Genomic DNA, 20,806 nt, shown 5'->3' on the forward strand with positions numbered 1-20,806 from the left:
AATACAGCTTAACAGGTTATAACGACCGAATTCAGTCAGGACCTCGGTCTAGCGTCTCATCCGAAGGACGAGAATGAGATTGGTGAATGAGAGTGGTCCAAACCCAACTCCCTCCAATGTACAGTTCCCCCCCACCAGCCTACCTAACCCCCCCACCCCACCCACCCAACCACCTCCAATGTACAGTTTCCCCCCCCCCCCCACCTACCCAACCCCCCCCCCCCCCCCACCTCCTCCAATGTACAGTTTCTTCCCCCTCAAAGGTATATACTCTCTTTTTAGATGTAACAGTACTGTCTACCTGTGTGTCATGTATGTCATATATGTTATGATGAATTGAAAATGGGGGACCCTGATGTAAACAAGACGATAAGTCTTTCTCTGGTCTGCATCCCCTTAACAATTGTGTGTATTGAGCTGTACTGCATTGTACCCATTCTGCAATCTTTTAATAACATTTTCAATCAATCAATCAATCAATCAAGCTTATAGGTGCATAAATATTATGATAAACCACATAATTGCTCATTTATATTGCATCAAACATAATTCTGTGTACTGTGGGCCCTTGGGAAGCCAATGCCATGAAACAACAAATATCTCATTCAGAGCTATAGGGCTTTAGGTGAACATATATAAACGTGTCTGCATTACTGATTGGAAATAACAACACTGCGTGGAATATTTCCACGTTTCTGAAGTCTGGGTTTCAGGATCCACTGTACAAAACGACAACAATATGTTTGAAAGCTGAAACCTTTAGGGGGTGAGAGCTGGATGTGGACCCGACAGAGTGCCATCACCCCGACCGGTCTCACTTTTCAGAAGCATCGCCAGAGGATTCATTGAATTCATCTTGAGGAAGTGAATCCTGAAATCCAGACTATACGGAAACCGCAAATACTGGCATCTGAATCTATACTGCCCTGCAGAAACTAACCGCAGTAAAGACACAAGCAGTGAAAAATTGGTGTAGTTACAGCAGTTAGCTTCTGCAGGGCAGTATAGCGCTGACACGTGTGTTTGCTCGAGGCTCCGTTAGAACCCCTCCGTGGTCATACGCTCTGTAAAGCGGGCCCTGTGGGTACACCCCGGATGTGTCGCTGCTGAGCATGCAAATCTGACAGTAACACAATTCAGTCGGAAAAACTTCATCCCATTGCACGGGGACCATTTTTGGCGTTTTGGCAAATCCAACCAACACAGCGCCCCGGCCTTAATCCATTCACAGGGGATGTTTCCAATCAACTTTGCCAAGTGCAATCCTCTGGCTCCGACTTCCTCCTACTTCTCATTAGGGATACAAGAGAGAGAGAGAGAGAGAGAGAGAGAGAGAGAGAGAGAGAGAGAGAGAGAGAGAGAGAGAGAGAGAGAGAGAGAGAGAGAGAGAGAGAGAGAGAGAGAGAAGCACTGCGGCTAAACACAATTATACACACATACACACACACACACGTGCACAAGAAGGAGGAAACTCTGCACAATGGATGCTGGCGCATGGGAGCCTGAATTTCCTGGGTTTCCCACACACAAGTGTACAATCACACACTCGCAAACATACACTCTCGCTCACCCGCTGAAACGCGGCTACACACAGAATCTCGAAAGTGAGCACACACACACACACACGCACACACACGCGCACACACACCCACACAAACATACACAAGTACACATGGTCGGACTGGCAACAAAAAGCAGCCCGGGAAGTTGCGGTCAAGCCCCCATTTGTCCGAAATAACATATCAAGCTAATCAATCAACCAATCAATCAATCAATCAACGAATCATTAAATAACAAAAACACAATCCGCTAATTTACCTTTGTGTCAAGATGCAAAACAATGGGTCTCATTTTCACTGGTGGCACTGGTTGGTCGTCACACACCTGTTTCCATATTAGTCCCTGCAAAGGCTTCTCCCTTTTCGAACCTTTTCCTGTCTTTCTCTGCCTCTGGTTGACCTGTTTTTTTTATATTGCATACATTTGTTTTGGATAATGTGTTATTAGATGTACAACCCGTTGCAATATGGGACCGTTATGCTATAAGGCCGATTGCGGCATCGTTTATCTAACAGAGCTCAAAGAAAGTGTTACAAAAGAAAGTGTTACAAAGTGGTGGAATAAATTCAACCACATCGTTTATGTTTGGATTCATTAAACTGGAGTCCATGTATCATATTGCATGTAACAACAAAAGTTACATGACGGTCACAGTGTAACTCCTCTCAGTTCGACAAATAATGCAGGCGTTCAGGTTGAGCTCAAGTGCATTTACTGAGCAACAACCTCTTAAAATCACAGAACAGACTGCCTTACAAAATGCTTTTGTTCTAAATTCCCCATAATTTTTTTATGCAGGGTTTTATTATTACCAGTCAGGCACTTCTTTTCATTTCCAGTCAGCCCAGGGGTCCTAGTGTGTGGTGTTAGATGCATGTGGTGTCTTGCCAGGCCGCGTGTATGCTTTCCGCAACGCAGTTGTGTTTCCGCGTTCCCGTTTTGCGCTCTGATTGGTCGAGCGTGCGCATGCGCATAAGCCTCTCAGCCAGGCAGGAATACTAAACTCCGCTTAACGCAATTTATACAAATGGAAGTATTGATTTTGCCGTAACGAATCATTAAAAAAATATACCGTTAACTGGAATATGTTGTTTCTTTACACATATGTTGGATTATGTAATTGTTTTGTCATGACAAACCAATACAAAATCGCGAATTAACCCGTGGCTACATCAACACACAGTAACTACATGCATCATTGTTTACAATGAATGGTGGGGCTAATCGAAAGGACTGGACACAGACAAGTTAAACTAACCTAAAGTTAGTTGTTCACCAACAATCTACAGACACAAACAAACACAGATTAATTGATTGCTGTTTAACGCGTCCGTGTCCAGTCCTTTCGATTAGCCCCACCGTTCATTGTAAACAATGATGCATAGTTACTGTGTGTTGTTGTAGCCACCGGTTAATTCGCGATTTTTTATTGGTTTGTCATGACAAACCAATTACATAATCCTGTGTAAATGTGTAAAGAAACAACATATTCCAGTTAACGGTATATTTTTTTAATGATGCGTTACGGCTAAATCAATACTTCCATTTGTATAAATTGCGTTAAGCGGAGCTTAGTATTCCTGCCTGGCTGAGAGGCTTACCGCGGCTCATGCACATGCGCGCGCTCGGCCAATCAGAGCGCAAAACGGGAACGCGGAAACACAACTGCGTTGCGGAAAGAATACACGCTGCCAGGACATGTTACAATGCTGTCACATCAGAGTGTGTTCGTGAAGAATAAACCATTCTCAATACTTTTCATTCTCAATCATTCTCAATACTTTTCATTTATTTATAACTTTTATAAGGATGGAACATCACCTGTACTGATGCCTGCCTTAATTTGCTTATAAATACAAAGGACCATTCTCTGTTTCTGTGTCCACTCTCTGATCGGAGTTGCCGTTCTGGATAAAGTGGTTCCAGACCAAAACATTACAAACATTATATTTCCAATAGCTTTAAACAAACGTATTACCAAAAAGCATTACAATAACAGCGTTGTGATCTTATAGTATATATTAGTTCCCATTATGGTTCCACCTATGCAATGCAATGATAGCTCTTTACACAATAACACAGAATATATTAGTAATATATCAATATATCACAATCAAATACAACAAGGTAACGTTTTTGGATTAAAGTTACAAACCACAAGCCTAAATTAATCTACAGAATATGCCCCCCAGTCAAGGCTAGATAAATATCCTTCCTATCCCACCATGCCTATAACCATCAGTTTCAGCGAAGATGGAGAAAACATAAAATAAACCGAGCTAAAGCACACAAGTGTGTGCCTAATTTTATTTTATTTTTTATAAAATCACTCACCCCACCCTACTAAGAAGGAATGACATCCTTCTCTCTTTCAAAATAGCTAAATAGCTTCCCTCGCTTAGCCGATCCAGTTAGCCATTCTGTTTGTAGTTTCAATATTAAAAGAACGTCCCTTACTCCCTCTCATCTGAACAATACACAATTGCGGTGTCCGCCTTCCATTTTCTTAAATATTCGATTGTGAATCGTTCACTTCAGAAACTTTACATCAGTACATCTCCGTCACCATCCATAGTTTAGCTAGCTAGAACGAAGGCTATGATGATGTTTAGCTTTTAATGCGATTTTATTGGTCTGAAGCCAAATCTCATCTGTGCTACAAATTTCATAATAAAAGCGGCCGCTATTGTCATAGGAGAAACGTACCTAGTCTTTTTTATTTTTCCGCGCTTGAACTTTGCTGGGCCAAATTAAAATGCCTGATGTGGCCCGCGGGCTGCCTATTGGGAACCTCTGATATAGACATATCATACATAAAAAACGCCAATAAATAATGTCTGTCTAAAAAAATAACATTTTAAAACATGAGAGGTTGGGCGGCAAGTGGAGATGGACCGGCCCGGCCCACCGGGAACATTCCCGAATTTCCCGATGGCCAGTCCGCGGCTGCAAGCAGCGACGTGGGAAGGGGGGGTGCTGAGGGTGCTGCAGCACCCCCACCAGTTAGCAGGGAGTTGTAATTGCAAGGGCAAAAACGTTTCTTTTTACTGTAAGCAGTCTAAAACATGGTTGTTTTTTAAATGGTTGAAATACACCCTCTGTTTTGTTTTTTAATGATATTTTCTGTGTATCTGATTCTGACCTGACGGACAAATGCAGCGCACACACACATCGCATGACGTGGATTGGGCGCGAAGGATCACGGTTGAGGTTGAACACAACAGTAATGGGTAACTTACTACTTGCGTCTCAAAACATTTCTAAAAAAAGAATATTATGATTTCTTTAATGACCCCAAAGCAAAATGGATATACGGTATTTTTCCAAGGCATATAAACAAAGTAATTTAGAAGCTGCAGCGGGCTGCCCCTGGGCATAACTATGGATCACCTGAGGCTGTATGTTGCTTTATCTTGAAATACAAGGGCTTGCTCTAAGTCTAAGAGGACATGATGAGAGTCTGAGTCAAATCGTGGACACTTTTTAGAGCTACTGTATGTACAATGAGGCACATCACATCCAAAACTGGCTAAGAACAACAATGCACCAGGAGAGTCTGCTTCACATTGAAAGTGATCTCACAGACAAAGTTAAAGCAGAAAAGATCATTGATGCCAAGACGAAACGTCGCATTTTGCTGCATTAAGGTAAGACAATGGTTAATCTATTATTAGATGCCTTCATTTGAACACTTAATTTGCACTATATTAAATGAGTGGGGCTCGCCTCGCATAGCCTAGTGGGTGTGTGTATTGACAAAAAAGGAAACATTTTGCGCGCTGCGCGGGATATTGACTCCCCTCCGCCTATGACGTTATTATATGACTTATCTCCGCACCCCCAACTCTGACTGACTTCCCGCATCCCTGGCTGCAAATACATGCATACGCATGCGTGCACAAACACACACATACACGTGTACCACCATAATACACATTCTGATGCGTTAGGGACTAACAAATAAAACCCCATTCCCCCCATTCACTGTGTTAAAGCGTTGTGAGAGCAAGCCTCCTTCACTTTGTGTGTTTGTGTGTGTGTGTGTGTGTGTGTGTGTGTGTGTGTGTGTGTGTGTGTGTGTGTGTGTGTGTGTGTGTGTGTGTGTGTGTGTGTGTGTGTGTGTGTGTGTGTGTGTGTGTGTGTGTGTGTGTGTGTGTGTGTGTGTGCGTGCGTGCGTGCATGTGTATGTGCGTGCGTGTGTGTGTGCGAGCGTGTGTGTGTGTGTGTGTGTGTGCGACACCGGCTCTGTTTCAATGTTTCTCTCCCAGAGCTCAATCTGTGACCCGCGCTGCCCATTTAATAGGACATGGATTAACTGATTACGGAAATCTTGTGAGGAGGAGAGAGAGCAGCGCGGAAAAGAACAACTCTGCCTGAGGATTAGAGTCAAACTCACATCACATTCCTGCCTGTTGAGTCCCAGCCATGGGAGAGGAGGACACTAATTACCCGTACCCACGCCATTCACGCCACATCCAGGAACCGCTGCTGGGGAGCAGTTAAAGAACCAGTTTTGACTTCTGGTGTCATTTCCCGGAGCTCGTGTCGCTGTGTTAAACTGACCTTGTCTAATGGTAGCGGTGCCTCTGGCTCAGTCAGACTTCCCTATGCGAACAGTCAGTGTGCAATGGTGACTCCTACTGGTCGATCATGGCGCCTGTTCGGCAGGGAGGGGATCTGTGGGAGATAGTGTGAACGTTAGGTTATGACTATAACCAAGTTCTGTTAGTTAGGGGCGATGCTTGGCTTCGCCTTCTGCACTATCTCGCGTACGTGCACGCGTACTGAATAAACCACAAATGTACCTCTAATACCAGTATTAGTCTGACCACACCCCTCATCAGCTTACCTTCATAAGCAGGTGTGTGGTCACCTGCTCTCCTCCTTCCCAAGCTTTCACCACAAGGTGAGGTCAAGGGCTGCAGCGGCCGTCCGAAGCCAAGCATCGCCCCTAACTAACAGAACTTGGTTATAGTCATAACCTAACGTTCTGTATCGTTAGTGGCTTAGCTTGGCTTCGCCTTCTGCACAAGGGAGGCCAAGCGGAGCCACTTGGCTGACAAATACACCCCGCTGACAGCCCCCCAAAACCATCAGAACAGGGAGGGCCGAGCCCCCCCGACCCCCCCTAATGGAGGGTATCCCCCCTATTAGAGGCTTCACGGGAAGGCGACGGACCCGACCGTGCGAAGAGCTCTCAAGCAACTTAACGCACAGGGTGAGCAGACCGTGGCTTGACCCACGACTACACACACGCACAACCCGCATGCCACCCGGGAACGAACGGAGGAACAACCTCGTTACTGCCCCCAGAATCACGGGGTCAAGGGCAAACCCAACCCCGTGGCAAGGCCGTAGCAGCGGAGCACGAAGGAAGACCCAGACCCACCAAAAGGACTGGACTCCCTGGAATGGGGGCCCGGAGAAGTCCATGATGCCAGCATCAAGACCCCACCAGGTGGGCACGTAGTGCCCCGCCCCCCACATCGCCAGCGTATTCGGACAAAGGCCCCTCAGTTACTGCACCTGGTATTCCCAGGCGGAACCAACCAGGCCAGTAAGCCGAGCGGGCCCCGTCCCCCCAATAGTACACCGCCTGGCACACTGACCCTGCAGAATAGGCAGTCAGCATGGCCGTAAGCACACAAAAAAGGTTAACCAACGGAAGCAGGCAGCGCACCGGGGAAAAACCAGGCAACAGGCTGTTAACCCTAGCCTGGAGACTGCGGACGAGACAGGCGCCAGAGGGGACAGCTGAACACAGCCGCCCCGGCGGAAGGAGCGTAAGCTGGCGGTGTTGCATGACCAAGCCTCCATTTAACAACCCCCACCCAGAGGGGTCGAGGCAGAGAAGGCTGACACGATTGGCAGACGTCATGAACGTGCAGGGGCACCCTCAACCGGTGAACCCGGGAGTTGACACTGCTCCAACACACCAGGGAACCAACCACCTCGGTGTTACCCAATGCGGTGGTTGTTCCTATAACCCCTCAAGAAAAAACTCCAAAACACACCTGCGGGTATACACCGGCTATACCGCAGTACAAGTGTTTCAGTTTCCAAAAAGGGTTAACCCAGGCCTACGGGTCGCAAACATCACTTCGGACCGGGCCTGGCGGTACGGGAAGCACAGGGTCACCAGAGGAGGTCAAAAAACCACCCCCACAGGCCCCTCTTCGCCATGCGTGAGAGAGGAGCGAAAAACAATGGAGAACCAGCCCCTAAGCACACCGTACCTGGTATTCCCCGGCGGTCTCCCAACCAAGTACTAACCAGGACCAACCTGTGTAGCGGCCGAGATCCGACGAGATCGAGCGCGTACAGAATGGCATGGCTGTAAGCCATGACGACAGTGCTGAGTAAAAACATACCCAACCAGGGTCTCCATAGCGCTTAACCCTGTGACACCCAGACCGACCTGGCATTTTTCCCCCTGAAAAAAGCCCAAGTCCCTCAGGGTACCAGAACAGCAGATCTGCATCCCCGGCGGACAACGGGTTCAACTGATCTGGACCAGCGTGACCAGAACCAGTCCCGTGCCCTAACCACGCCGACATGCCCCAGGAAAAGGGCAGATATGCGTGTTGATCTTAACATGAAAAGAAGGCGCCACCCAGACGTCGGGACGAACCGCGCCTGGTGGCCCACCCCAAGGGCGTGAGACCCCACTACATATGTTCAGATCCATCCCGTCATCATCCCCCAGACATGAACGAGGATCCGTCGACAACCCACCCAGGTCATGGGATGTGGTCGCCGGAAGAGGAAAAACCCCCATCTCAGTTGCTTTATAAAAACGCTGTTTCAACCACAAGCAACTAAGGCGTGCCAGTCAATCGCCTGTTTACAGCGAGCTAGCACTATACGTGCGTCGGGACACACCCCCATCAATGAACAGGCTATTTAGACCTGCCATTGAATCCCCAAGGCGCCCAGGGGAACGACAAGAGGGGTGTGACACTCCCTAACTCCAACACTTCTGGAATAGAAAGAAGGAAGCATCAACAGTATGTATCCCAGTCTACACAGCCGGGGTAAAAAATGTTCACATTTTTACATCCCACCACCCTCCCATAGGAAAGAGACGGGGATCCCCAGAGAGACTTCCCACGCGAGCTGTACAGATTGAAAAGAATATATTGCACCTTGAGCCATGTAAAAAACTGGTTTTAGGGCCTCCGGGGAAGAGGCACCGAACCCATACACACTCAATAAACGAATTGAATCGAATATACATACAATAGAAAAGGACCCTTCTAGAGGGTCCACTCACTTTGACAATCTGAGGAGGAAGGCTCTGTACTCTGATGGAGGCTTCCTCACATGGATCACATGGAAGAAGGAGTCCGAACTCACAGAAGGCCTGAGTAGGCGCTTGGTGAGGAGGAGCCCTGACCACCCCCCCTGAAAACAGATCCATCACATGGACCTGAACAGCACACGGAAGTCCTACCAACAGAGACGCGCACGGTGACGTACTCTATGGCGGGGGAATTCCTGCGGTGCACACGCCCAATATACCAGGCCGTGGGACCAGGAACTCCCTCCCCCCCCCCCCCCCCCCCCCCCCCCGTAACGTGCCGAACCGCCACGTGACGGGAACCTTGAAGGACAGGGGGTGTACCCCTGACCGACAGAACAATGGGGAGAGGAAAGGTTACCAGTTCACCCCTTTACGACCCCACACCCATGATACGACGTAACGACAAAAAGAGAATATGACACAGTCATAGTCAGCTCTATGAAGCGTTTCACAGCTCCACACAGCGCACGAGCTAACCTGCTATCTGATTTTTACTAAGGAAAAACACAGAATAGAGAGGGCTCTAAGAACCCCGGTCCAACATACACATGTGCTTCTGTGGCCAGTACAACCCAGTTGTAGGTCACACGACACACACAACCCATCATCATCACAATGAGAGAATACATCATTCTTGATTAGTATCGACCACAGGCCTTGCTAAGCACACGACAGCAACCAAACCAATTTCCCTTTAGGAAATAAGTTTCTCCAGCAGATTTAGCACAACCTCAGCAATCAAGCTGAGAGTTACATCGTATCCCTACCACACAAAAGACACAATTAATGCACAACATGTCTGATAGGAGGTGATAAAGTCCCCAGGGAACCGGGGGGGGAAAAACACAATCCTCCTATTTTACCCTCAATACGGCCAGTTAAAACAGGAAAACCTGTTAATGTGTGAACTCACTGTCCATTGTCATTACAGTCTGAGAAAGAACATTCTTTTACTCACTCGTCACCAAGCATAGCTTCATAGGTTAGTTGCCTTAGTAGTGAGTACACGGTACACATAAACACCATGATGTTTCTCACACAACAACCAGATCAATACATCACGACCTGCACGGAGAAGCTACTGCCAGTGACAAAAACAGCTCACACACAACCCGCAACGTATCTCAAATGCATTGCAACAACACACGTTTTGGGAAAAAACACCGTCATTCACAATACATTTAGCAAGGTAAAACCAGAAGACGTGTTATGAGGGTCTGGCCAACCCCGTACCTGCCCGGAACGCAGATCAGCGAAGCGCAGTCACAAGCGTCCCGTGTTGTTCGATCCGGGCAGCGTCGCCGCTCCACCAGTCGCTACAGTCCTCTTTGTTGACGCAATCCCCGTCTAGGCTCGGGCAGGGTTGACGAACATCCCCTGTCAAGGATGACGTCGTGGTCAAAAGTGTAAAACATGTTAAAAATCAAAGCACGTTCAACAGAATAGCATCAAGCTAACGGCTGCTCCAGCCGTTCGGGTGCTATCGCTTCCGCTCGCGAGACGCCGATCTACGACGCACGCGATCAGGAGCGAGCTCCCGGCGGCGCGCGAGAAGCCAAGCCACCCCGCGCCAGGCCACCGACCGGCTAACCGTAAGCTATGAACATGTAAACAATGACATAACACTCACCCAGACAGGCCGCCGTTCTGAACCCTCCTCACTTTTTAAGAGAAAAGGGAAAACAAGACGTCAACACCGCTTCACAACGGTGACAATAACACGTCCGGCGGAATCAGCACAGTACCAACTGGCCTGTATAGCTGACTTTGAACATGAATCTGCCGCTATCGCACATTACATGCACATATCCCCTCGTGAAGGAATACTCTCATTTGGATATGAAAGATGGGGTCTTAACACGGTGACAGAGAGAATCCACTCGTCCAGAACACACAGGGATCACCAGTGTCAATGGTCGCGGCCCACTAGTTAAAACTATAATGGTCGCCAGACCAAGGCCTTCTGTCGCCTAGACGGCCAAACAAAGGACCCTAGCCTGGGGCCGGTTTCCATAAACTTCGTCTAGTAGCCCCCATAGCACTAACAGACAAGTGGAGCCCGCCAGCAAACACTACTCACCCAACCTGGAACGCACCGCTCCTCACAACAGCGGCATGTCCGACAGTTCAGCTGTGGCCTGACAGGTTTCACCCCAACAAACACAGCAAGGAACTGCAGTTGAGAAGCATGCAGCGGCGTGCTCCCAATACGAAAACCGGTGGAGGGTTTGTAGAATGATCATCATCTTCTAGACACTCCAGTACGAAGACAATATCGCCGTATTTTCTCGAAAATAGTGAGAGAGAAAATAAAGATATGATGTCAACGTATCCTTGTTTCCCAAGCTGTTCCTAATCCAATTTCTTCCATCATGGTGTCAAGTGTGGGGATCTACCGAGGCACCTCTTCCTTGTGGTGAAAGCGAGAAGGAGGAGAGCAGGTGACCACACACCTGCTTATGAAGGTAAGCTGATGAGGGGTGTGGTCAGACTAATACTGGTATTAGAGGTACATTTGTGGTTTATTCAGTACGCGTGCACGTACGCGAGATAGTGCAGAAGGCGAAGCCAAGCTAAGCCACTAACGATACAGAACCTCCTAGCTGTCAGGTGGAATGAAGGGGCTGGTGACTCCACATGTATCGGGGGAGGCATGTGGTAGTCAATAGGGAGGTGTAGTGGTTACGTCATTGCATTTTCCCACGCGGTCCACCCCTCTTGAAATCGTCATGTATTTCCAATGGACCCATTTCTAAATCGATCGTCTCGTTTAAAACAAATAAAGCATGAACATTGGCATGGTGTACCTTTCATCCACAATCTATAGCTCAACATGAAAAAAATCGCAATTAATCGTAAAGGTAGCAAAATAACAACGTTTATGTTTTCATTCACTCAGGAACTACACTCACTGTGGCGCTGCTGACTGACGTCACCACAGCGTAGACTCCTGGCTGTATTAGGCGACAGCACTGAACGACTGGTGTAGTTCTTTTTTAACGACAAATGAAAAACCATATAACTAACTTTATTTCAACCAAAAATGCTTAAACAATAATGTTAGTGATAGAAGGGAACTCATTTTGTGCAAAAATGGAAAGCTTTCCAATGTTCATGAGGCAGAATTATTACAATAGCCGATAATACATTTTCCCAATGATAAATCGGGTGGACCGCGCGGGAAACTAAAGTGACATCAGACTACACCTCCCTATAAACCCTCCCCAGACCAACAGTAGGGTGGCACTACGGCCAGGAGGGAATGGGCATAGCTAATGTTGTGTTCATAGACAGTATACTGTATATGATACCTGTTTAAATAGATATCGTCGTACCTCACTAAATGTCATTCAAAACGACATTGCCCCCCCACTCAGGAGGTAGAGCGGTCGTCTGGTAATCGGAAAGGTTCCCGGTTTGATTCCCGCTCTTCCCGGCAGAGTGTCGAAGTGTTGCTCCCGATGAGCGGGTTGGCACCTTGCATGGTTGCCTCTGCCGTCGGTGTGTGAATGTGTGAGTGAATGGGTCAAATGTGAGGAACAAAAATGATTGTAAAGCGCTTTATAATTTTACCATTTACCACTTACATTGCCAAAGGGGTAGAAAAACAGTCAGTGAGACTTGAAAGTCTTTTGTTTCTGGGTTACTACAGTACAAGCCATTCAAATCAGCATGCTGAACATCCGCATTCAGACTCCGGGCGTGTGCTTGTTAGTAATTCCTGGGTGCTCCCAAATGACCTGGAAAGATTTCTAGCATTCTTTTCAACATCAGTGGCACATTGGGAATGGTGTTTACTAAGGTAGGTTGAGATCGATTAAAACACACACCGCATAGAATAGAATAGAATAGACTTTTAATACAACGACATTTCAGGGGAGCTCCCACAGACCGTAGTACAATATATACATACATGAAACACATAACACATATAACACTGTACATAACAGAATATTTTAAATAATAAAGTGCATGATGAGTGGTAACAGTGATTATCAAGTCCAGGTAAGTGCATGGTGCACGTGAGGGGACAGTCAATGAGCGTTTAACAGTCTGACTGCTTGGGGGAAAAAGCTGTTCTTAAATCTTGAGCTCTTGGCATGTATGGACCGGTATCTCCTCCCTGAGGGAAGGAGCTGAAAGAGGTGATGTGCTGGGTGAGACTGGTCCTTGATGATACACTTGGAGCGGTGGAGGCAGCGGGAGGTGAAGATGGAGGTGATGTTTGGTAGAGGAGTCCCGACGATCCTGCCTGCCGCCTTCACCACCCTCTGTAGAGCCTCTTGCACTGCCTTTGTGCAGCTGGAGAACCACACAGACACACCGTAGGTCAGCACACTCTCAACCGCACAATGATAAAAGTTGACAAGGAAATTTCGTGGCAGGCCAGCCTGCTTCAGCTTCCTTAGATAGTATAGGCGTTGCTGAGCTTTTCCGATCACTGAGGCGGTGTTGGTGCTCCAGGACAGGGTCTCACTCACACTGAGACCCAGGAACTTGAACTCAGTGACCCTCTCCACTACCTCGTTGTTGATGAGCAGAGGGGAGTGGTCAGGCATTGATCCACTATGATCTCTCTTGTTTTCTTTATGTTGAGCGCCAGGTTGTTGCTGTCACACCAGGCTGTAAGGTCTTCCACCTCCCTCCTGTAGGCAGACTCATTGTTGTTTGTTATGAGACCCACAACTGTGGTATCGTCTGCGAACTTGATGATGTAATTGGAGGGGTAGGAGGGGGAACAGTCGTGTGTGAGCAGGGTGTACAGTAATGAGCACAAAGTTGTATTTTAGTATATTGTATATTTTGTATAGTGTTTGGTCTGTATTCTTTTACTTTTTTACTGTATGAAGCACAATTTCCGGAGGGTCAGAGGCAAGCATTTCACTATAATGTATATGTACCTTATACTGTATGTGACAAATAAAACAAAACTTAAAATTTGAACTTGAACTTGAAATGATGCGACATGTAGTTCAGTTGTTGCTTCATATTTCTATATGACATAACATTATGGCAATTTGAATATACTGTCTGAATATACCTGAATATAGTCATTCTATATACCTACTTATACACCTGCACATAAACCATATAACTCTGTATGATAGCACATACAATAATGCTGTATATACCATATATATTTATTCTTACTAGTGCTGTCAGGCGATTACAAAAATTAATCTAATTAATTACAGGATTTGTAATTAATTAATCTAATTAATCACATTTTAATCGCATAACCATTTTATGCCTGATATTCTATATTCTATAATCATATTTCAAATTGCATGTGTCCGGATGGCAGAATTCAGTACTGTATCTACAAAACCTTCTGTTTAATCATCTTCCATCTATTAATTTGCTTAGATTTTTCAGGTCTGGTCAATTTGAGCATAGTGTTACTCATTTGGTTCATTACAATTTACTCAAGCCTAGTAACAGACAGTATTTCTGACACTGGGAATACATTCCCTGAGATCCATAGATGTCCCTAGAATCAGATACCAAGAACATGCAAATGGACCATATAAAAAAAGTCTGTAATGTGTATTCTACGTTCTTATGGAATGAATGAGATAAAAAAAAAAAATTATTAAAAAAAAAAAAAAAAAAAAAAATTGTAATTAATTTTGGGTTAATTTTCATAACGCGATAATTTGCTGTGTAATTAATTAATCTAATTAACGCGATAAACTGACAGCCCTAATTCTTACCGTATATATATCTATCCACATCTGTCTGTACATACAGTACCTGCATACAATCCTTTTTACATACCTGTAGATACTATATCTACTGTACTACTCTTACTAGTTAGGCTTCTGGCCAGTATGACTTACTACCATTATTGTCTTTATACCTGTCACTGAACATATTATTACTCTACAACTGTACATACATCTGATTAGCACTATTACCCAGTAGTACTTCTTTACTTGTGCTGTATAATGACAATACATTTGAATCTAATCTAATCTAATAATTTTCCGCAAGGTCCCAGTTTTTCAAAATAGTGTTAGTTTGACAAACTATTTCTTAACACGTGCTATGTATATGTATTTTAGTCTTACAATAATGCGTGTGTGTGTGTGTGTGTGTGTGTGTGTGTGTGTGTGTGTGTGTGTGTGTGTGTGTGTGTGTGTGTGTGTGTGTGTGTGTGTGTGTGTGTGTGTGTGTGTGTGTGTGTGTGTGTGGTGTGTGTGTGTGTGTGTGTGTGAGGGGGGGGGGGTTAAAAACGAATTGAGTGTATCATCATTAAACAGTGTTTGTCCCTTTAAAACGTGTCTTCAATGTCCATGTGACCCCCTGGATTGCCATGGTTACTAACCGTGATTACTGCACCTGCCCAGACACCACTCTGGAAGTCACAGAAAAATGTAAAAATTGCAAGTCAACAAGCATGAATGAGGCGAAAGTTGACTGTTGCTTTCAAGGTTTTTTTTTGTGAGTGAAAAGCCAAACAGGTGAACGTGTTGATGTAAAAATGTATATCCATTAAAGATTTAGAAAAAAGGTTAGCTCAAAAAGTTAGAAAACAAACTGCCACCCTCTAGGTTTTGAACATTATGCCATCAGTTTCTATGGGGCAAATAAATTATTATTTTGCGATATTACCTTGATTATCAGACTGTCCAAGACGTATTGGCCCTGACCCAAGACCCAACTGGCTCAGTTGTATAGCCTACTCCCCAGATCCTAGCCCCAGCTTCAATGACCTCATGGTGAATCCAAACTTTAGACCTACAATTACAAACAGACCGTAGTCCTCTCATCAAATGACTCGATGTGAACTAAACTTGACCTCAGCTAAACCTCTCCCGATGGAAGTTAAAGGCAAGAGGCGGTGGTATGCAGGGCTTTGTGGAGCCTCTGGGGGGAAATACACCATATATGTACATCCACGCAGGTGTGCATTCTTACTGGGGGCGTGATTTAAAACAACCTTGTTTTTCTGAGCTGCTCTGTCCTTAGATACCCCCTTGTGTTCTCCAGGGGGCAAGGTTTACAGTAACATAAACGTGTGTGTGTGTGCGTGCATGCATGCGTGTGTGTGTGCGTGTGTGTGCGTGCTCGCGGACACGGGGCACGTGTTCGAGAGTCCGAGTCGACGAGGAGCGTGTTTTCGCTGGGGTGCTCCCGTCGAAAGTAAACATTCCAGTCATCGTCGGACGTTCATTGCCAACTGAGTGTTTGATCTTCATCGTCATGTGACATATGATGAAAGAGATGGGAAAACCCCTGTATCGCTCCCAAAACACACAAACTGCAGGGGAACGATAGGGGGGGGGGGGGCTGGAGGGGGTCGGTTGCGGTCTTACAGCCCTGACGTGTTTTGTTGTGTGTGAGTGTGAGTGTGTGTACACGTGCGTGTAAAAGAAATTATTAAAAAAAAACAAGGTCTGTCTCATGTTGTGTTGGGGCCGTTCGTCTCTCCCTCTAGAAGCTGACGGGGGTGACGCCATCTTGTGACTGTGGGGTCGATAAAGACCTGTCCTCTCATCAGAATATGTGTCTCTGTCCCCTCCTCTTTGTGAACCCCATTTTATGGTGTGCAACCCCCCCCCCCCCCCTGTATATAAGTGGACCCTGAGCCGAGGGGTCGCTCTCTTCTTCCTGGTGTCTAAAGGCCCTTGCATAGTCGAGCAGAACGTACGCGGACCGGACTCCGCTGTTGACAAAATGGCATCCAATGTAATCAAAAAAGTCAACCAACAAACTAGATTCTTGTACCGGATCTCCTCTCTGGTAAACAAGAATACCCTGAAGACTCTAGGAGCACTCATTCAAGGGTACTACGACTATGCTTGCACCTCATGGTACCAAAGCACCTCAAAGGCGCTAAAAACTCAATTACAAACATCACAAAACAAACTGGTCAGACTACTACTGCTTGACCTTACTACTAGAACCCACCTCACCCCTGCCCACTTTGACTACCTAGGATGGCTTAGAGTAGACGACAGAGTACAGCAACTTGCAATGGGCCTGGTCTACAAGATACACTACACCACTAAGGTACCCATGTACATGTCAAAATACTTCCCAAAGGTCAGTGAATACCACGACCACAACACCAGAGGGAGCTCCACAAATCATGTTAAACCCAGATACGGCTCAAACAAGGGAATAAACATGTTTCACAATTATGCCACAACAATGAGGAACACCCTATAGCTGTAAAGGAATGTGAATCACTACCCACCTTCAAAACCTCTCTCAAAGAGCACCTACGGGAGACTGCAATTCGAAACTGGCCCCTGTAAATGTCCTAACCCAACCCTCCAATGTACAGTTCCCCCCCACCCCACCCTGCCTACCCAACCCCCCCCCCCCCCCCCCCCCCACCTCCAATGTACAGTTTCCCCCGCCACCCCACCTACCCAACCTCCTCCAATGTACAGTTTCTTCCCTCTCGAATGTATATACTCTCTTTTTAGACTCTTTTTGTATCACAAACAGTGCTGTATATTTGTAGATCTGGTTTGATTGATTGAAAACTTTATTAACAGATTGCAGAATGGGTACAGTACAGTACAGCTCAAAACATACAATTGTTAAGGGGATGCAGACCAGAGAAAGACTTTCGTCTTGTTTACATCAGGGTCCCCCATTTTCAATTCATCATAACATATATGACACACATGACATACAGATAGACAGTACTGCTACATCTATACATTTATGACATACCAGATTTGCAAATACAGTACTGTTTGTGATACGAAAAGAGTCCAGAAAAGAGAGTATATAAATGGTAAATGGCTGCTTTTTTATATAGCGCTTTTATCCAAAGCGCTTTACAATTTGTTACTCACATTTGACCCATTCACTCACACATTCACACACCGACGGCGGAGGCAACCATGCAAGGTGCCAACCTGCTCATCGGGAGCAATTAGGGGTTAAGTGTCTTGCTCAAGGACACATCGACACGCTGCCCGGGAGGAGCTGGAATCGAACCGGGAACCTCCGGATTGCCAGACGACTGCTCTACCTCCTGAGCCACTGTCGCCCCAAGTGCAGTAGTACCAAGCCAGGCTCTTTTGCCTAGAGGTCGCTGTTTGACGACATTACAGATTCTACCTTTAAGTTTTTTTTTTGTTTTTTTATTATTATAAATGTATTATTATTTAAAACATATTCAAAATATATTGCAAATTGTCTTCGCAAATGTCATTACTTTCTTCAGAAGGTCCATCTTCTGAAGCTACATCTTCCAATCTAGAAAACGGGCCTATAGTCATAACAACTGTACTACTGAACTGACACAGACAGACAGACAGACAGACAGACAGACAGACAGACAGACAGACATACAGACAGACAGACAGACAGACAGACAGACAGACAGACAGACAGACAGACAGACAGACAGACAGACAGACACACAGACAGACAGACAGACAGACAGACAGACAGACAGACAGACAGACAGGCATACAGACAGACAGACAGACAGACAGACAGACAGACAGACAGACAGACAGACAGACAGACAGACAGACAGGCATACAGACAGACAGACAGACAGACAGACAGACAGACAGACAGACAGACAGACAGACAGGCATACAGACAGACAGACAGACAGACAGACAGACAGACAGACAGACAGACAGACAGACAGATAGACAGATGTGTATTTAATCCCTATATATTACAATGTCTACAATATAATTTGTAACTGAATACATAAACAAATAAAGACTTGAATATATAGACCAAATAAAACATATTGACATAATTGACATGAAAATGCCTGAGGTAACCACTAATCAGATAGACATGATGTAATGTGTTACTATATGGCTCATATATCCATTTTCTCCTGTATTAATTGATCATAAATATATCTCCATAGGCTTGGCATATTGACATTAACCATACCTGATCTGAAAATTGTTCTGACATTACATTTATAGAATGCCAATTATGGGGAATATCCTCATAATTGATATGGAAAAAAACTGTAAACTCCTAAACCTCCTCTCAACCCCTCCTTTTAACACCAGCCTCCTCCAACCACTCCTCCTAACACCAGTCTCCCCCACCTCCTAAAACCAGCTTCCTCCACCTCCTAAAACAAGCCTCCCCCACTGTATCTCCTAACACCACCCGGGCCCTCCCCCCTAAAACCAGCCCGCCCCCCCCACCCACCTCCTAAAACAAGCCTCCCCCACTGTACCTCCTAACACCAGCCCTCCCCCCTAAAACCACCCCCCCACTCCTAAAACCACCCTCCCCCAAGCCTACCTCCTTCACCCCATTCTCTAACTTATGAAATACATCTTCATGTGTCATCGCCCCATTCTCTAACTTATGAAATAAATCTTCATGTGTCATCTTGTGAATAATCACATGTGGGTGCATACATGCTCTTGCACACAGATGCAGTCAGTCACGCGTACACACACACACACACACACACACACACACACATGCACACACGCACTCACAAACAAGGCAAAGACAGGTAGATGTAATCAATAGAATGAGCCCAGTTATCCTTCTTGATGATAATAGTTGGTGTTCTTTTTCAGCAACCTGTTGATCCATGGCCGGCAGGTGGGTGGTTCAGCAAACTGAATTAATATTAGTGGGGGGAAATGCAAACAGAAAACAAATTGCCAACATACACTGCAATTGTACATGGGAATAAAACAAAACAAATCACCAGAGTCAAGTCTGGTTGAGTTGAGCCAATAGCTGTATTAGCAGCAGGAGGCTTTGAGAAATACAAAGCTGGCCACCACCACGTGCAATGTTAACAACCAGTGATTGACAGATGATGCAAGCCCTTCAAGTAATTGCAGGGAGGGGACCAGCTATATGCGGTGAGTCGAACGACAGAATGTCGATTATTGCGTCAGATCAACAACATGAGTCATCATGGTAGGTTATGGATATGATTTGTAAACAGGCTGCTTTAAGCATTTATTTGAGGGGGAAACTGCAATCTGAAATGTTAATTATATAATCAACATAATCGTGTAAATGCCAAAGGCATTTCTATCCAGTGGCCCCACTATTACACGCCTGCCCAGGGGCCAGGCCATGTCCCGCAGTGTCCGTTAACCCAACGCTATAACCTCAAAACGTGCCTGGAGGAGGCTGGAAGAAGCGACGTGTCTCTCAGTCTCTATCCATGTCAGCGAAGCCCCCAGTTTAAGTCTATTATTATCCCAGATTCCCAGGAAACGGGTAATTACTATGGGACTTCTCTCCGGCACTGAGCCCAAAATGGTTCTTCCGTGCGCGGAGAGATCGACGCGCATATGCGACCCAGAGCCACGACATCAGTCAGTGGCGTAAAAAACGATGATTCCCATTGACGCTGTTAGTTCTCTCTAGGGGTCATCTGCGTTTTATTAGGGGTCGTCAGTTTTTGGCCAAGCTGCAAGTCGTCATCGTTTTTTTAACCTTAAAAGTTGTTTCCATAACCCTAAGCTTAACCACTCCCACGACATATACAAAAATATAAAACAATGTAAACATCCTCTCATGGGCCTTCCGATCGCGCGTCTCCCGTTTATTATCTCTGCAACGCACGGATGCCTTCTCGTGTCCAATTAGAGCAGGGCGCTCTCTCTGGCCCTGCAGAGCGCAGCCGCGTGGGTGGACACTGGACAGTGTGCGTAATTTGTGCTCATAATTACTTTTTCCACAAGTTGTGTAATAAGTTTGAAAGGACAATAAAACAACTCATGAATAGGGCATATTGTCCGTGCTCATAGATAGACGTTTACTTGTTAAATTGGCTCATTTCAGCCTCAGTAGTCAAATAAAAGGCATTCAAGTTTTTGTTTTATTTGTCACATAATGTACATTACAGGTTCTGTATGACGAGCCTCCTGAGATTGTGCTTCATACAGTAAAAAGTAAAAATAATAAAGACCAAACGCTATACAATATACAAACTATTAAAGTACAACATTTCATATG

Source organism: Notolepis coatsorum (assembly GCF_963971535.1).
Source record: "Notolepis coatsorum genome assembly, chromosome: 2".
NCBI lineage: Eukaryota > Metazoa > Chordata > Actinopteri > Aulopiformes > Paralepididae > Notolepis > Notolepis coatsorum.